The sequence below is a fragment of the Sus scrofa genome, chromosome 15 (genome assembly GCF_000003025.6).
Source record: "Sus scrofa isolate TJ Tabasco breed Duroc chromosome 15, Sscrofa11.1, whole genome shotgun sequence".
NCBI classification, from domain to species: Eukaryota; Metazoa; Chordata; class Mammalia; order Artiodactyla; family Suidae; genus Sus; species Sus scrofa.
Window position 1 is genome coordinate 41,449,734 of NC_010457.5, and position 18,388 is coordinate 41,468,121.

Here is an 18,388-nt window from a genome sequence, read left to right on the forward strand (position 1 = left end):
AGATATTTTGCCCTCTCCTATCCCCTTACCCTGTGGCAACCATTACTCTGTTCTCTGTATCTATGTGTGTGTTTATTTTATTCCACCAATAAGTGAAATCATACAATATTTGTCTTTGATTTATATCACTTAGCATAACACCCTCATGGTCCATCCATGTTGTTGCAAATGGCAAGATTTCATTTTCAGGTAGAAAAAAAACAACTACACAAAGATCCCTATGTCCAAGTATAAACAATACCTTTCTTTAAAATGAGAAGTGCCACTGCCAGCTGGATAATATGCTTCCATTTTTTCCTTTCATAGTGTTGGCCAAACACAAAACATATTGAAAAGTAGGGGAATGCAAACGTAGGAAAAAAAGTAAGGAGAATATTCTTTTACTATAGAAAACTATAAAGAGAGAATCAGGAGAGTATGTTGTAAACACAGAATGGAATTAAGAGTGTTGACCTGAAAACAATAGATGGCTTTTTCTCCAGTGACGATGGGTTTATTCGAGATTTATTAGAGAATCGCAATTCAGGGTCTGCAACCATGGGTCGTGCAAGTCCTCACACATCAAGGGAAGGAGAACACCTTTCTAGAGAGGAAAAGAAAGTTGGGACGGCCATAGTTTAGTCCATTGATCCGCACTGGATGAGTTCTAGCCAGGAAAGTAGTCCTTCTCCCTGTTGGGCTCTGCCATAGTCAGAGTCTCTCCCTTCTGGTCTCCCAACTTTATTTAGCTTTAATAACTTTTTAATTTTTTACAAGATCCAATGGACTTGGAGGAGAAGAGGTATATCTACCACAGAGGTCCAAAGGCTGTGTTGGCTCCACCACTGCATTACCTCAATAGTGTTTGGGAAGTTTTTGACTTTTTCTGTCTGTTGTGTTTCCTATACTGGGATCCAGGAGGAATTCATCCTCAATCCTCTCTGCAGAAAATGAACAAATAAGGTAAAATGCAGAAAATAAGAGTTCTACTTAGTAAATTTGGTATAATAAAGATATTCTTAATCTACATATAGAGATTTGCAATCCCTTGTGTGTTGCCCTTAATTAACAAAACACTATACTGACAATTAAAATTTTTGTCAATTTACATTTTAAAGGGAGAATTTTGTTTTCCTTGTGACCTAATTCTTAAATACAAGATAAAGAGAAGCCCAGCTCTTCCCAGTCATATATCTAGGGGGTCTGAGTTCAGGATACTATTTAACACAGTGCCAGTGCGGATTATCTTGCTCTTTGCTGTTCTGATTCAGACCTAGGCAGGCTCTAGCCTCTTAATGCAGCACAGCTGCAGGTTTCTTTTTCCTTCTGGTCCATGCAGATGGGTGCATGAGAGAGATCTCTTTCCCCCTCAACCCCCTCCTTTTTTTTTTTTTTTTTTTTTTTTTACATTCTGCTAGATCTTTTACTAGGCAGCCCTGGATGGAGGTTTTTAATCAGACTTAGTAAAAAGTTTTTTATAAATTACAACAAATGGCATTTTTGTTAACAATTATTTGATATGTTTTATTTTCCTGTGTGTCTCTATACATTTTGGAAAGCCCTACGAAGAGATTACATCACAGAATTTTGACTTTCTTAGGCACTGGGCCCCATAACATAACAACACCAAAACACAACCTAAATCATAGCATTATGGAACTTTTTACAGTAACTACCACTTACAGTATTTTAAATATGTTCATATTATTATAATGGATCTCAGGCCAGTAGCTATCTTAACAATGAGTTAGTGGTCAAAAGACAAACATAAAAGAAACACAAGAATAAAAAATGACAGTGGCATGAGTCATTACACTTTTTGAATTATTTCTAAATATGTATAAGTCTCATTCTATTAGTAATCGCCTCAACATTTCCTGTCGATAAGGATTTTCCTGTCTGATCCTTACTCTGAGTCAAATTTCTAGGATTAAATTGACCCTTATGATAGGTTTCAGGGTTGTGTCCAAGTTGACAACTTCTGTGTGAGTGTCAGCCATCAGGTTTCCAAGTTTAAGGTCATTATTCCAAGTCAACCCACAGCTATGTCCTATTTTGCCTTAAATTTGCACCAGGCCTAATGCCATTTGATTTTAGGCTGAACTCTTAAACACTGAATAGCGCAGTGAGGCTGAAGTCATTTTTGTTATACAGCTGTAGGAAAAAACATTAAATATTCCTAACAGGATGGAAGGACAGAAATGCCGGATGCCACGTATATAGGAACGAACTCTCGCCTGGATCTTCCAGCAGAGTTAGTGGAAGAGGAATAATAGAAAAAACAGTTAACAGGAACAGAACTTAATTTACCTATGCAGGTAAATCACTGGAATTTGTAGGTTTGTACCACTTATACATTCCCGTATAGATTGGCAAATAGACACAAACCAAAAACCACCTTAGTGCATTGATGATATACACTAAACAACTTCTATACACTGTGTTGCATCTAAAATCAGGTAAGGAAACATCTCCAGGGGAAAGTGATAATAGGATGGTATCATTTACAGCTAATGCTATTGGTATCAGGGAAGAAATGATATCAGAGAGAGGGGAAATAGACCAGCTCTCACCTCAACTTTCTTTTTAATCTTATCTCAAGGACTTTTTATGATATTAGTGACAGTTTCTCTCTGCAAAACTGATTACTAGCCTCATACATTTCCACAATACATGTTTATTTAAAAAAATTAAACATTTGTTAACTATTACAAAAGTAACTAGAAATGTGGAGTTCCCATTGTGGCTCAGTGGATTAAGAATCTGACTAGTATCCATAGGATACGGGTTTGATTCCTGGCCTTGCTCAGTGGGTTAATGATCTGGTGTTGCTGTAAGTTGCGGAGTAGGTCACAGATGCTGTTCTGATTCAGACCTAGCTATTAGGATGATCTGGCACTGTTGTGGCTGTGGTATAGGCCAGGAGTTGCAGCTCCAATTCGACCCCTAGCCCAGGAACTTCCATATGCTGCAGGTATGGATCTAAAAAAAAAAAAAAAAAATGTGATATTTTATTGCTTTGTGTTTTCAGAACATCTAAAGCTTTTTGGGTAATCCATCTACATTATCTTCAGGCATTACATGTAATTGAAATGAAAAGTGGTAGAGAAATACATCTGAATATAAACCATTTTTTCCCCCAACATCTTCATCTCCAGCTATATTTAGGTGTAAGAAATACTGCATTTCATTAGTGTCTTTAAATCCACTTTATTCAAAATCAAGGGTGAAGGCTATGGGCTGAATATTTGAGTCCCTCCCCCATCTCTTCCCACGTTGAAATCCTAACCCCCAATTTGATATCAGGAGAAGGGACTTTGGGAAATGGGATTAGGACCCACAGAAAAGAGGCTCCAGAGAGCTCTCTTGGCCCCCTCCATTCTGTGAGATGACAGTGACGTAGGATCTGCTGCTAACTCGATCTGGAGACACTCCCAGCCTCCAGAATTGTGAGAAATAGATGTTGATTATAAACTACTCAGTCTAGAGTATTTTGTGACAGCAGCCTGAACAGACTAGATACCATATCCTGTTCTCCACCAGGACTGGAAGAGGCCTGATACATGTGCAGTTCAGCAGAGGAGGTCCTCAGCTCTTGGGCTGTCCATGTGGTCCCTTCAAGTCGACCTCTGAGCCACTTGAGGACATGAGATGCTTGGCTGCATATTCCTTTGTCTAATAGGCTCTGAGTGTGCCTTTCCTGCATTTGCATCTAAAGTCTTGATTCTCCCACCTCTATGAGGAAGCGGGCCCAGAACCTAGAAGACTTTTCTTTTTCTAGTCTCTTAAAATAGAATCTCTTTCCTTCCATCTCCTTGACCTCAAAGATTTTCTCCTTCTGCCTTGCTTCTGAGATCTAGCTAGCTTCATTTTCTCAATGGGATTTGGCTTTTACAAAATAGAGGTTAAACCTTGACTTTGTACTGCACCTGCATTCTGTCCTGTCAAAGAAATTCCTGAAGCAATGAAGCCTAAAACAACTCTAACAGCAGAATGCCAGAGAGGAAAATACAAAGATGAAAATAGAAATTACTCTTTTAATAAATTACTCTGTAAGCACTCTAGCTTCATAAAATTTTTGAAGTGGATATTCTGTGTATGAATTTAATACAGAAAATGGGCATAATTAAAAGAGAATTTTCAGTTTTTAATGCACCCCTCAGTCAGTTGTAAGTCCTCCAAAACTTCAGAAAGTTAATTGGAACATTCCCAACATATGTTCTCATATGCTCCCATATTTATAGGTGACACTATTCTTAATATCATGTCCTCACTTCATGTAAAATGCCACAACACTATAATAAGCTAAGTCAACCAGAAACTAAATAAAATACATAAAATCATATTTTACACAATGAAGATAAACAAGGTTAGCAGAGAAGTTATGTTTTCTATATATATTAAAAAAACAAAAACAAACACACACACACACACACACACACATTTCCCTCACCAGAGACTCAGGGGCCCTAAGGTATTGACGAAATTCGAAAGCCTCATTCCAGCTCTGATTAACACACTTGTGTGTAACAAGCAATGCCTTAAAAATAAAAAAAATATTTTCTTTTTCTTCTTCTTTTTCACAACATTGCTTTTTCTCAACCACCACTTAAAATTCAAGTAGTTTTTTTTTTTTTTATGACTAAGGTCACATTCTAAAATAACACATAAGATGAAAGTAATAGAGTGTAGCCAAAGAGAGGCATGAAAATGATCACATCAGAAGCCAGGTTGCTTGAGAGCAGTTTCTGAGGTGTTCGTTTTCATTGGCTCTTTAAGGTAAGCTGACAGGAACAATCAGTCGCCTCATAGATCACTGACAAAACCTCAAGAAGACAGATGACATACAGAATAGCAAACCCCATAGAAATTAAACAAAGTGCTAGAGGAACAATTAACATCTTTGGGGATGAAAATGCCAGGGAGGAACACTGCTAATTTTAGGGTACAAAACCACACCTGAATGACATCTTCATCTCAACAGCAGTTAAGCCCACAAAATAAATATCACCCACACATCTGGTTGTGTGTTTTCATATCATTTTACAACGTTATCAATTTCTGATCAGTTCCAGGCAGATACACTTCCTTGTCTCAAGCACTCTTGTTGACTTTTATGTGGCATAAATCATTTTAAATCTCATCCCAGTCCCCAGTCACCCCAGGTCCTATACTATGACAGGAACATAATATATTAACAAATAACCAGACTAAACTCTTCCTGAAATGAGTTGAGTCAGAAAGAATTCCCACTCTCTAGGGAAATGACCCTACAGCTGAGAGTGAAATTTGGAAGTTTTAGAAAGCAACCTCCCAGAAGGCAGGGTGCTACCACAAAGCAGGAGAAAAAACTTGGAGTTTAGCAAAATCTCTAACAAAATGCTGATGGATAATATAATGAAAACCTTGCTGCATTGAGATCATGAAGTTTGTAGCATTAATTCAACTTTGTGTGTATACAGGACCAATAAAAATAGTAAAACATAGAAGACAGTGTATTTTGAATTATTAAAATGTGTATTGATGGATTCACTCAACCCATACTTTAAAATATGATTGCATTTCCAGGTATTTTTCCTTTTTGATAATTTGTACTATCATTTTCTAATGCAATTCCACGCTTGATAAGAATAAAGATACATATGTATTGGTGGGCCTAAAAAAAAAAAAAAAAAAAAAACAGCAGTGTGAACAGTAAAATGGCCTCATGTTGGGAAATTGTTAAAATAAAGCTATTTCAAGTGCCTCAAATTCCAGAAAAAGAAACAAAAGACTCATCACTCAATCCTCATATTCACCTCAAATTTTCTGTTTATTTCCTATAATGTAAGAATAATGTAATATTAAAATATTTGAGCTAATATAGTTTTTAATAAGAAAATATCTATTTCATCACTCTCTATACTACTATTTGGGTATAATTATTGCAAAGCACAGATTTAATGTCCTCATCTCCACATCTCCAATGAACAACCAGCATTTAGTTAAAAGCCTTCAGCTGTTAGACACTTGTGTAAAGCTTCAGCATATTCTATCATTTCCTTGTTATTTCAATACATGAAGAACTTCAAATAATATTTAACTATTTATTTTACAAGAAAACAAGGCATTAATTACTCACTGGCTTAAAGTTGGAAATTCAGGAGTTCCTATAGCGGAGCAGTGGTTGACGAATCGGACTGGGAACCATGAGGTTGCGGGTTCGATCCCTGCCCTTGCTCAGTGGGTTAAGGATCCGGTGTTGCCATAAACTGTGGTGTAGGTTGCAGACGTGGCTCGGATCCCGTGTTGCTGTGGCTCTGGCGTAGGCTGGCAGCTACAGCTCTGATTAGACCCATAGCCTGGGAACCTCCATGCCACGGGAAGCGGCCCGAGAAAAGGGAAAAAAAAAGTTGGAAATTCAGCTAGTCTAAAAGAAATTCCTTTCCAAAAGAAACAATTTGCCTAATATTTCAATACTTGCCTAATATTTTAAACATAATCATGGTTATTATTTTATAGTTTTTATTGTGTAATTAAAGTAAAATGGGAACTTGTTCACTCAAGTGTCAGGTATTCAGATTTTGCTCATAGCAAGAACAAAGTTGCCCAAATTCATTCAGCAAAGCATCCAGATGACAAACTTAGATGTGCAGCGATCCAATTAAAAATAAATTCTTTAAACCAAAATCTCGATTTATCCAGAAATCTCTTCCTAGCATCCTGTAACCTTTACTTATCCACCCTTATACAATTCAAATCTAAGTCAATTAAAAGCTAATCCAGAGAACGTCCTGTCATCACAAAATATATAAAGGGGAAATGCTGCTTTAGGACCTGAGCTGTCATTTGCTTTACTTATAACATTAAAGATCTTCATTAATGTGAGTTTGTTGCTTAGCAATAACACACCTTTCCTACCTTGCTACTGAGTAAAATAAGTAACCTGCAGTTTTACTTATTTTTAATGATTTTCCCAATTAATGGCTTAAAACTACTAGGTGACAGAATAAGCATCATCATATTTATCCAAATGCATGATTAGAAAGCCACAAAAGGAACATGGCCCTAAAACACAGTGACATTGACAACTGTAGGGAAGAGGGGGCAGCGGGGTACAAAACCCTCCCCAGGTGGGCACCACTAGTCTAGGTACATGGAATCTATGGAGAAGAGTGTGTACCCCTGTATGTGCTGGGGCAGACTAGGAGCTCTAGGAAGCAAAGCTCCTTTAGAGTGTGGGAGTTCCAACAAACAAATGAAAGACATCTGCCACTGTTTGAACCTGAAGTGACAGAAATTTACATAAACCCCTTAAGTTCAAAATTTCTTGGGATTAGAATTTTCAGATCCTAGGAGACAGAGACCTGCCAGAAGAGTCTCTTCCAGGACAGAAAGGTAGATGAAACTGCTCAATCTTATGATGCTTAAGAAAAAAAGTCCCTCTGGAGGAGAGGCCTACATTAAATGCAACAGATCTCCCACTCAAGATATTTGCCATATTTTGAAGTTTCAGAGGTAGGACACTGAAGAGCTACACTCTAAACTCCAAAGGACCACATTGAATCTCACACTGAGCCAACAGCATGCCAATCAAAATTTCAAAAGAGCTATACCCAAGAACTAGGAACAAGTCAAGCATGAACTCAGTTTAAACTATAACTACAGCTGCTTGACCTGGTTCAATGCCAAACTGCATTGAGCTCCAATCATTTTTTGATCACATTCTCTGATGCTGGAAATGTCATCTTGATCTGAGGGGTGGTTGGTTATATGCAGGTACACACACACACACACATATGTGCATATATATATACATATACACACACACAATACATATAGTATTTTCAAGTTTAAGACTTTAGTGTACTTTCCTGTATCATGTTATACCTCAATTAAAAAGCATAATGATTATAGTAATAAACATAATTTTGTTTAAGTACCCACAAATCCAGCATCCAAAACCTAGGTCCTTGAAAAGAACATATACCTAATCACCATCCCCTCACTCTTCCAGTCCCCTGCCTTACCTACTCCTGCCTGAACTCCATGTTCCTTATTCCCTTGTTCCATTTAATTTCATTATATATATATATGCCAGTTATAATGAGCTGCTTTTTATATGAGATGTTCAAATTAGTTTGTGTTTCTTACTGTGTGTCTGTATCTAAAAAGTAATATGCCTCAAGGTCAATGGTTTGGAGCAATTATTCCCAATTGCCATTTATCTCATGGATAGACTTCTTATTTGCTCTAAATAGATTTTTAAGGCCATTTTTTTGGATTCTCCCCTTCAGGAAAAGTTGGAGTGTCTTTTCTGTCCTCCATACATACTATGTTACTTCTAATGGCTATAATCAAATTGTCTTTTATTCCTTTATTTTAATATGATCACATCATATCAGTCATTTCTTCCATCCCATTAGTTTTATTTTAAACACATTATATATTGTCCCTTTTTTCTAAATCATCCATTAGTACAATAATGGTATTAGGTTGGTTCTCATTTTTGCTTTCATAGCTCTGCAATCTTATTTCAACACATTCTTTTTTTTTTATCAGTTTGTATTTGAACAAAATGATTTACTGAACACATATTAAATTCAATTTGTCTATGAAATAAATCACAACTGGGAAATCTGCTTCTGTTCCTTGAATTACACTTTCTCTTCCTGATTAGATTTCTCAACTGCATTTCACATATTCTGTACACTTTCTCTGTCTCCCTCTTTCTTCCCTTTATTATGGATTTAGACATTTTATTTTCATTGAAAAATAAAAATAAATTCTCCTTGACATCATTCCCATCTTTCCCATCTTTTCTGGGACCAGACTCTTGTAACCATCAAGCCTCAGTTTGAGTTCCAGTTTTAATCAATTTTCTTTTGCCCAAGGCCATTGGAGTCATGGAGCAGAGAACTGGCTTGGAGTGAGCAAACCATTCACAGGCATTTGACCTTGATTCTTTTCTACCATCTCTCTAAATGTTAACACCAGGACCCAGAAGCAGGGCTGTAGCTCATACCTGGGCCCTAGCCCATTTCTCTAAGCAATGCACTAGAATATGGGAAGCCAGGGAATATGACCAAGCCTGAAAAAACTGCAAGCCTAGGAACAGAACAGAGACTGGAGAATGATAGCCCTCGGTTATGGCAGGTCCCAAAACAGTGAAAACCCCAGCAGCTGTTCTTTTTGGGACACAGTGACATGTGGAAGATGTTTTAACTAGCCAGAGTCCTGTACTCATCCCTCACTTACCATGATGAACAGCAGAAAATAAGATAAATAGAATAAGTGTCACTTACCACTTATGAATTGAGAACAGTGTAATGAGTACTCTTAGGTAAGAGGGAAGCGCTCTGATGAATCGTGGTCACAGTTTTGAACCACTGCAGCAAATATTCTGGTTGTTTAGAGACTGTATTTGGCTAATGCATCTTTTTTTTTTTTTGGTATTACCCAATGAATTTATTACATTTATAGTTGTACAATGATCATCACATACCAGAGGTAGCACTTAAAAATTAAAAAAGATACTTTTGCTATCTTCATAACCGCTATGAAAGACCTCATCTAGGAACCTTCGTTAAACATAAAAATTCCAAGATTTTTATACAAAATAAAAAGAAAAACAAAGTAGCACTCTTCACAAACTGCAAGGTTAGCCTAGAGTTTCAAATTTCTTTCAATCTGTTCTTGTTACACCTAATAGAGGTCTGCCTCATAGTGGAACAATTTATGAATATTTAAAAAAATACTATACTCAAAATACACTAAAGCTGAAACAAGTATATGCAAGATCATATGAAAAACTACCCACAGTACATATCCTTATTTCTATGAGGGAAAGGTCGTGTGATTTTTTGAAACTACCAATTTGCATTTTAGTTTTGCTTTAAGAATGACAGTGTTTCAATTTGTACTGAAGTCCTATTCCTGTAAATATTTTTAAATTTGTATTTCCCTTCAGTGTCAGCCTCAACTAAGAATGGATTTACAGTCATAAGCATGTGTTTCTTATCCTGCTTGTATCAAAGATTCTTAAGTCATCCCAGGAACTGAACTCATGGAAAATGTTATCACAGGTCTTACAAGTCTGCTTTTAAGGGAAAAAGTAGTGGAAGTTTTAACTCTAGAAGGTACACTATGAGTTAGGAATGCTCCTATGTTGACCCTGAGTGTTTGGGGTATTGTTATCTAAAAATTATGTCTTTCAGATCCTTCATTATTTTTGCCTATGACACGATTACCTAGTCTTGATGACTGTGCCCAAGAAAAATGATACCAAAGAAAAACATGCTGACAGGTTAATAAGAAGTTCAGACAATGGTAACATTGATAATAACAATAATTCTTACCCTGAAATTTAATGGAGTATTTTATTTCTCATATTACTCCTTCTAACAGGTTGAGGTACCCCCTGTAGCAGTTTTTATATTTCCGAGAGAAGGTCTCACATGAACATGTACTTTGTTTAAATAAATAGTAGAATATGGCCTAGTAATTTTGGTAATTAATTAATCTTTTAAAAAGCTGGGTTATTTAGTTCATTTTCACTTCCATCCCCAAAGTACTGACTACTTCATTACTGTCTCAGGTTAAATTTGCCCAAGAAGGGTGGCTGGGGGAAGGTGTGACAGGTGGAGATGAGTTCATGGAAACTCCAGACCACAAAACAGAGCCTGCATCACAACCACCCAGAGCTTGATTAAGTGGCCACTTCCTTCCCCAAAGCTCTCATAGTAATGAAATATGTTTTCAGTCTGTGGTCTTAAAGAAAAGGCTCTCATAAATGTATGCATTTGTCAGTGCACATTTCAAACACAGTCTGATAGATTCTTTTAGATCATAAAACCCTCAAAAATAAAGAAAAAGTGTCACCATGATTTACATATCACCTTTCTACTGTGACTCCATCTTCGGCTGCACCTCTTCCTGCATGAGTTCTCCTGCTCTCTAATCAAAAGAAACTCTATGAATTCAGGTCAGACTTTGAAATGAAATCCCAGTATGCTTCAGTTGAAACTGTCTTTATGTTTACTGTGGAAGAATGCTCTGAAAAGATGGCCAATTTGCTTTTACAACAAACGATCCCCACCCCCCCAACCCCATACACACATCATCTTCATGACATATACCAGCATCTCCACTGATGCACTGAAGTAAACCTAATCATCATCACATCACCTAGAATGATGTTTAGGTACATCAAATGTACAACAGACCTCTACATTTAGAAACAGCTTTTAATGAAAGTCCAGTGATGTACTTTTTTCCATTACACGAACTTAATCTCCAGAACAACTATTGAGGAAAGAAAGATTACCTACAATTTTACGATTGAAAATGTAAAACAAAATGAATTTAAACTTGTTACAGAATCTGTTAAAGATACCCTAGCTAATAAAGAGTAGAGATGGGAATGAAATATTGTTTTACATAATGGACATTTTAAAATTGATATTTACTGCACTAATATTATAATTTATTAATATCTCTTGCTAGAAAGGCTTGTTAAAAGTGAATTACTGTCATAAAAACAATAAATCCAATTTTTATAGAGTGACACTGAGTTTATCTTGATTTCTACATTTGTATTTAAATATTTCTGAGGGGTATTTTTATCACACTAGTGTTTTCTTTACCCAGGGGACTACAGAAAAGCAAACTAATTTACCTTCTTTCAGGTTAAGTGAACTACAATCCATTTTGCTCAAGTTCTTCACATAAGCATATTTATCCTGGATTAAATGTGATTCATGACTTTTTTTATCTTCAAACATTATGACATAGAAAAGATACACTATAACAACAGCATTTCTTTCTAGTCCTACTTCTCCAATTAATGTGATTTTTTTCATGGGAAAGAAAAATGCTTCAGCAGAAATCTTTGGAACAGTTATTGCAGTATTTACATATGCAAATAGATGACATATATTAATTTTTAAATATATGAATTGGAAATTGGGTAATATTATGAAAATTATATTTCTAGAGTCAATAAATGTATACACAGATGCGTAAGTCTAATCTGTGCTGGATAAATTTCTTAATATTCTCTAGTTGTGCTCTCAGTATTTGGTATTTTTTTCCTAATAAAAAATTAAGTATAGTTGTCTATCATAATAAAAAACTTAAACAATATATATCATATTTTAATTTTATATTTCACACATTTTAATGATCACAGGATTTTTCTCACTCAAGGAATATATTATTTATATATAGGCACCATGATCTACACTTTTTAAGTTGACAAATCTGTCTATCCTGATTTTGTTTTTGTATATTTGTATCATTAGACACACGTAAAGTTCCCTCAAAAAGGGAGTATGAAATTGAAAATACAGATTTTTCCAATTGGTAATCAGCCATTTTTTTTTCACCTCCTTTATATTCTTTTCAAATAAAACATTTCATCCTACCTTCAACACCCACCTAAAAGTGTGAGAGATCTCATACCTTTATTATTTTTGTAATAAAGCTGTATTTTGTTGAATTTTCTAGCAGGTATAAATATATAAAAGTCCATTAAACCCAGGTACATCACATATTTTGTTAGTTGAAATTTTCTAAGAAAAAAACGCTTAATGGCATGGGTTGTTAGTATCTTCATAGCACATTTGACAACTTGTATTTGTTTCTACTATTTTATGGAGCATTTTCTGCATTAGACCCCTAATGCTCTTTGAGAAAGACCCTGTAGATTTTACCTGTAAACAGACATCAGAACTTAGAATTGAGAGAGACTTAATAGCTGACTTTCATAAAATATATTATGAATAAATGAATTTTATTCTTTACTGATGTAATTGTTTAGGAATTCAATATGCATCACAGGTATTACTATAAGCATCAAATGCTAAAATTTATGCCAACAGCTAGGCATTTGCTGCTTTATTATTTTATTTTTTAGTCAAGAGATAAGCTTCAATTAGTTGAAAGTCATGCCGTAGTTGCATCATGTGTTTTCAAGATTATAATTCTTCCCGGTACAAAATATAGAATAATTTACCTTTTCCTTTGTATTTTTGAAGCAGATAAAGCACTGTGTAATGGGTGGAGAGAGGTAGGGAAGAACCACTTGGATACTGAAGAGTTGGTGGTGCTATGGGCTGAGTTGTGTCCTGCCATTAAATTTCTGTGTTGAAGTCTTGACCTCGAATACCTTGGAATGTAGTCGTGTGTGTTTTAGGAGATGATTAAGTTAAAATGTGGCTTTTAGAGTAGACCTTGATAAATCTGACTCATGTCCTTATTAGAAGGAAAGTTGGACACACAAACAGATATCAGGGATGTGAGCTTTAGAAATGTTCCAGCAGAATATTCCCTTTTATATATTTCATTTGCTCACCCTAACATCAATGTAAAAGCTATTAAATATCATCTTCAAAAATGTGTATTTCTCTCAATACAGTTATTACCCAACAATTAAAAGCCAGTTCTATAAAAGACAGATTTCTAAAAATGAAGGTGTTTCGCCTTCACAAAGCATGAATAACTCAATTAGAATCAGCTCACTGATTAGAATGAGTAGCAAAATAGTTATAATTAAGAAATAGAGGTATCCAAACTGAAGAAAAAAATACTTAAAAAAATTCTCAATCCAAAAACCTAGGATGCAATTTGATTCCTAATTCCCTCCCAACTATTCAATAATGTCCATGCTAATATCAATATGTAACCTGATTTGAAACAGTTTCAATGTTACTTCTACTTCACCGTTATCACCAGTCTAGGCTACTATCATTTTTCACCTAGAATACTAAAAAAGCTTCATTTCTCATCTCTTTCCCCCCACCCACACCCTGCCTCATATAAAAATTTTTCTCCATTCACCAGAGCAATATTACTAAAACAGAAATACAATTATGCACTTATTTATTCAAAACCATAATACTTTCTCACTTTATACAGAATTTTAAAAAAATGGAAAACTTTAATCTCATGGCCTATGAGATCTTAATGACTTGGTTCACGCTGTGGTCAATTTATTACAACAACATTCTTAGTGCTTTCTCTCTCCTGCAATATGTTCTGCAACTCCGCCCAGAAAAGGGTAGCCTCTTTCCTCATCTCATAAACCTGGGTTGACCCTGTGATTTACTTTCCATAATAAATAGGAAGCAGCAAAAGTATGTGTAGTACAGTGTCACATTTACACATGACAGGCCTGGAAAACTTTGCTCTCACTCTCAGACCCCTACCTCTGAGCTGAGCCCACAGAAGGATAAGAAACCACATGAAGAGATGAGTGATCCCCTGGAGGCCACCCTTACCCAACTTCCCCACCAGGTGACAACAGATGAGTCACCAAGCTCAGCAGAGATTGATGGAAGCAGGCCTTTAGATTCCTTTGAAATAAGAAGTGGTGGTTTTAGTCTGCTAAAATTTCAGAGCTGACTTTTTCTGCAGTTGTGCCTAACTGATACACCTATATACTTTTCCAAGCTCATTTCCTACCAATGACCACCTCTCCTTTTGCTCTAGTCTCAATGGCCGTCCTTGAAATCATGCCTCCTTGTTGTCTGTGTGATTTGTACCTGCTGGTTCTTCTATCTGCACTGCTCTTACAAGAGGTTTCTCCATGGATTTTTTTCTTCCGCTCTCTATCCATTTTATCATCTCCCCAGAGAGGATGTCATAATCATTATCATTTTACATCAACAGGCTAGTTTTTTCTGCAACAATTATCCTACCTAATATAAATTGTCTGTTAATTTTTTGTTGTTGTTTTCTCCATACTAGGACCTAAGTTCAGTGAACTCAAGAATTTTGTATAGCCAGGGCTTAAAACTGCCTGGCACATTCCTTCCATGAATAAGCTGAAGAAAACTCCACATATTAAGAAATGATATATTTGCATATTTAAGAACTCTATATTTAAGACATTACATTCATTAGTAAAAAAGATAAATCTTAGCTTCTTTTGAAATAGGTCCACATAAGACTATTAGCTCAAACAACTACATAGAACTTTTCCTTATTACCAAATACACCTATGACAGATTGAAAAAAAAAAAAAAGTATTGTTATCCTTTCTCAGACTTGAGTTGACCATTTCAAAATCATCCAGGGACACATCAAAATATCAGAGTTGGTAGATAATGAGAAAGGCAATCATAATCCAGAAAGTAATTTGCATAAATGTCACTGAATGTTTATAGTTATTTTAGCCGCACCTGTGGCATATTGAGGTTCCCAAGCTAGGGTCTAATCAGAGCTGTAGCCACAGGTCTATGCCACAGCCACAGCCACATGGCATCCGAGCCACGTCTGTGACCTATTGCAACGTGGGATCCTTAACCCACTGAGCGAGGCCAGATATCGAACCCTCAACCCCATGGTTCCTAGTCAGATTCGTTAACCACTGAGCCACGACAGAAATTCCCTATGGTTATTTTAAATGAGACGGTTTTAAAGCAACTCACAACTTAAAACTACTGATGCCACACAGATGGCTTTTCCCTTATTAATAAAAATGATGTACAACATGCTGTCGTTATTCAACCAGCAGTTCCTAGAGATCACCTTTCAGATAGAGTCTGAACTAGACCTGGGGTTGCCTGGCTTGGATATTAAGCTTTATGGAGCAGCAACTAGGCGCTTGCTTTTACTTTGTATGAAAAGGATGGTGTTGCAGACATGAAATAGCACATTTTTTCTGCAAGCCCCCCCGCCATGGCCAGTGATGGTCTCATTAATGCTTGCAGAAGTTGCTAGACTTGACCTTTCAGTGACTACATCACTCAGGGTCCCTCACATAACTTAACGGACCCAAGGACATGAGTACAAAATGCCTCAGGATAAGGATCTGGACCCAGCTGAAGAAAACTTAAACTTGTGTCTTAGTAAAATATAAGGGCAGCTTTTATTCCCTCTCAAAACTGTATATGTCATTTAGCCTGGTCTTAAAGGCTAAGGAGACAGGGGTATAGTTGTTTTCATTTTACTGTGGTGAAAAAGGAAAATATTTTTAAAAACAAACATACGAATTTGGTTTTCCTTCTGTTCTGAACCCAATGCCCACGCCAAATACAAAGAGTAGTAAAAGAAAAATTTGTCAATTCTCACAGAGAAACCCTGAGGAGGAGTTAGTTAACTCCATGTCACCTGCAACCCACCTTGGCCGATCAAGATCGCTTTAATTGTTGCTTCAAAGGACTTACCTGTCCTCCAAGCAGCACGTAACGTAAACATTAAGATGTCTGCTTCAGGTGTTTTCCAGAAAGTCAGCGTTAGCTGGGTCCATTTTTGCTGAGGTTGTTAAGACTCAGTAGGACCATGGGCCTTCCGTGCGAGTGTCCTCTGGGTGATCTGTGATGTCAACGGGGCCCCAACTCCAACCTTAGCTCCACCCCCTAGTCGTGCTAATGTTCCTGTTTTTATAAGGCGCAGCTGCGGTAGTTAGTTACGCCTGCGCAGAAAAATGATTATGGCACCTTTTTCCAGCACCTTTGCCTTCCCTCCTCATGCTTTCTGCGCCTCTGACGGCTTTGTTTACTTGGTCAATAAATATCCCTGCCCCTTGCCTTCAGGAGAGAGTGATGAGGCTTTTTCTCCCGTCTCTTTGCTTGGCTGTCTTTTGAATAAGTTTTCTCTTCTGGCGTGGGGGAAGAGAACCTAGTTAAGTATCAAGATTGAAGGACTATTTACTGTTAACTAAGATGGGAGGACTTGGGTAGAAAAGCAGGCTTGAGGTAAAGATACTGAGTTTTAGAATTCAAAATAAAGGGGAGTTTTAAAATGCCAACCAGCTACGAAGTAGGAGAAGTTCAGTGGGCCCTTGTTTCTGAAACTATTTACTGTGCACTTTCAAAGTCAAGACTAGAGCTTAAAGAATAGGGAGTCAGGTCTGTAACATAGTTACAACAGCTGAAAGGTAATCAAGGTGCTTGCAAAGTAGAGCCTAATTGCAGGGCGGGGAGCTGGGCTCTTGCGCTGAAAAGTGCTGTGGGAATGAAGAATTGGAAGCAGCAGATGCAGGCACCTCTTCAAACAAGTTTGGTAGGGTGGAGGAGAAATACTTGATAGATTTTCAGAGAAGTAAGATCAAGGGCACTCTGTTTCCTTTATACAAAGGAGAATTCCCCAAAATCAAAGGAACCTTGTCTTTAGAATTTTGTTTCCTCCGCATCTTTGGATGCCAAGGAGTTATCACCCCTGTTGCTTAACAATCCCAGGAAGATTATTCTCAACCCGTTGCAGCATCTTGCCAGCTTCTTCCTTATTGTAAATTATCAGGTGGGATATAATCTAAAGGTAGGATTGAGAATTGAAACTTTCAATTTGCGGGAAAAGTTGTCTTTAAAAACCTTTCAACTATGCTAGTTAGACTAACAGACTCTTGGAAATTTCTACTCTTCTTTGGGTCTCAGGCCACAAGCAGTCTTCACCTGCTGCTTTCAATCTAGCACTAATTTTTTCAACCTGTGATGTGCATTAAGATCAACTGGGATGCTTTCTGAGAAGTAGCAATGCTCCCAACCTCCTCTTTCTCTATTCCATGCCTGTTGTCTTAGTTCAGCTCTCACTTTCTCTCACCTGGACAACTAAAGCAGTCTTATTACCTTCTGAGCCCCAACTCTTAAAAACTCTGAAGTTCCTTGATACAACATTCAAAAGGAGAATATGATCTTGTCCCATCCCTGCTGAAAACCTTTAATAGCTTTTTAATTCCTTTGGTTGAAAATTTTTATCTTCAATCTCCTGAGAGCTCTTTCTTTATGTAGATTGATGTTTCTGATATATCATTCTCCTAACTCTTTGAAGAACATCTTTTAATATATCTTGGAATACATATCTACTAGCAGCAGACTCCCTCAATTTTTGTTTGAGAAAGCCTTTCTCCATTTTTGAAGGATAATTTCATAGGGTAAAGAATTCTAGGCTGACATTTTTCTTTTTCAATACTTTAAATGTTTCACTGTACCCTCTTGTATAGTTTTTGAGGAGAATTGGGGATAACGTTCTTGATTCCTGAGGGTGAAGTGTTTTTTTTTTTCCCACTTATCTTCTTTCAATATTTTTTTCTTTATCTTTTCCTTGAAGTCTAGAATATGCCTAGATGTAGACTTGGGTTTTGTTTTTGCACTTTATACTCCATGTTCTCTGAACTCTCTGAATCTGTGGGTTGGAGTCTGACATTAACTTGGAGAAATTCTCAGTCATTGCTTTCAAATACTGCTTCTGTTCCTCCTTACATGTGTTAAACACTTTGTAGTTGTCCCATAGTTATTGGATATTTGGGGGTTCTATTTCCAGTTTTCTCCAATTTTAGAAGTTTTTGTCTTCCTCAAACTCGGGCTCTTTCCTCAGCTGTGCCTAGTCTATTAATGAGTCCATTAAAATACTTCATTTGTTACTGTTTATGGCATCTCCAATATTAGTTCTTAAAAAAATCCCTAGTCTGATAATTCCAATATTCCTG

At 36.7% G+C, this 18,388-nt stretch overlaps 1 long non-coding RNA gene across 1 annotated transcript; it reads right to left on the reverse strand.

Moving 5' to 3' along the window:
- Nucleotides 229-17,780, reverse strand: LOC110257080. Its single transcript, XR_002339306.1, has 2 exons — nt 16,128-17,780; nt 229-920 (listed from the first exon to the last, which is right to left on the reverse strand). It is a non-coding gene; the product is annotated as an uncharacterized LOC110257080 (long non-coding RNA).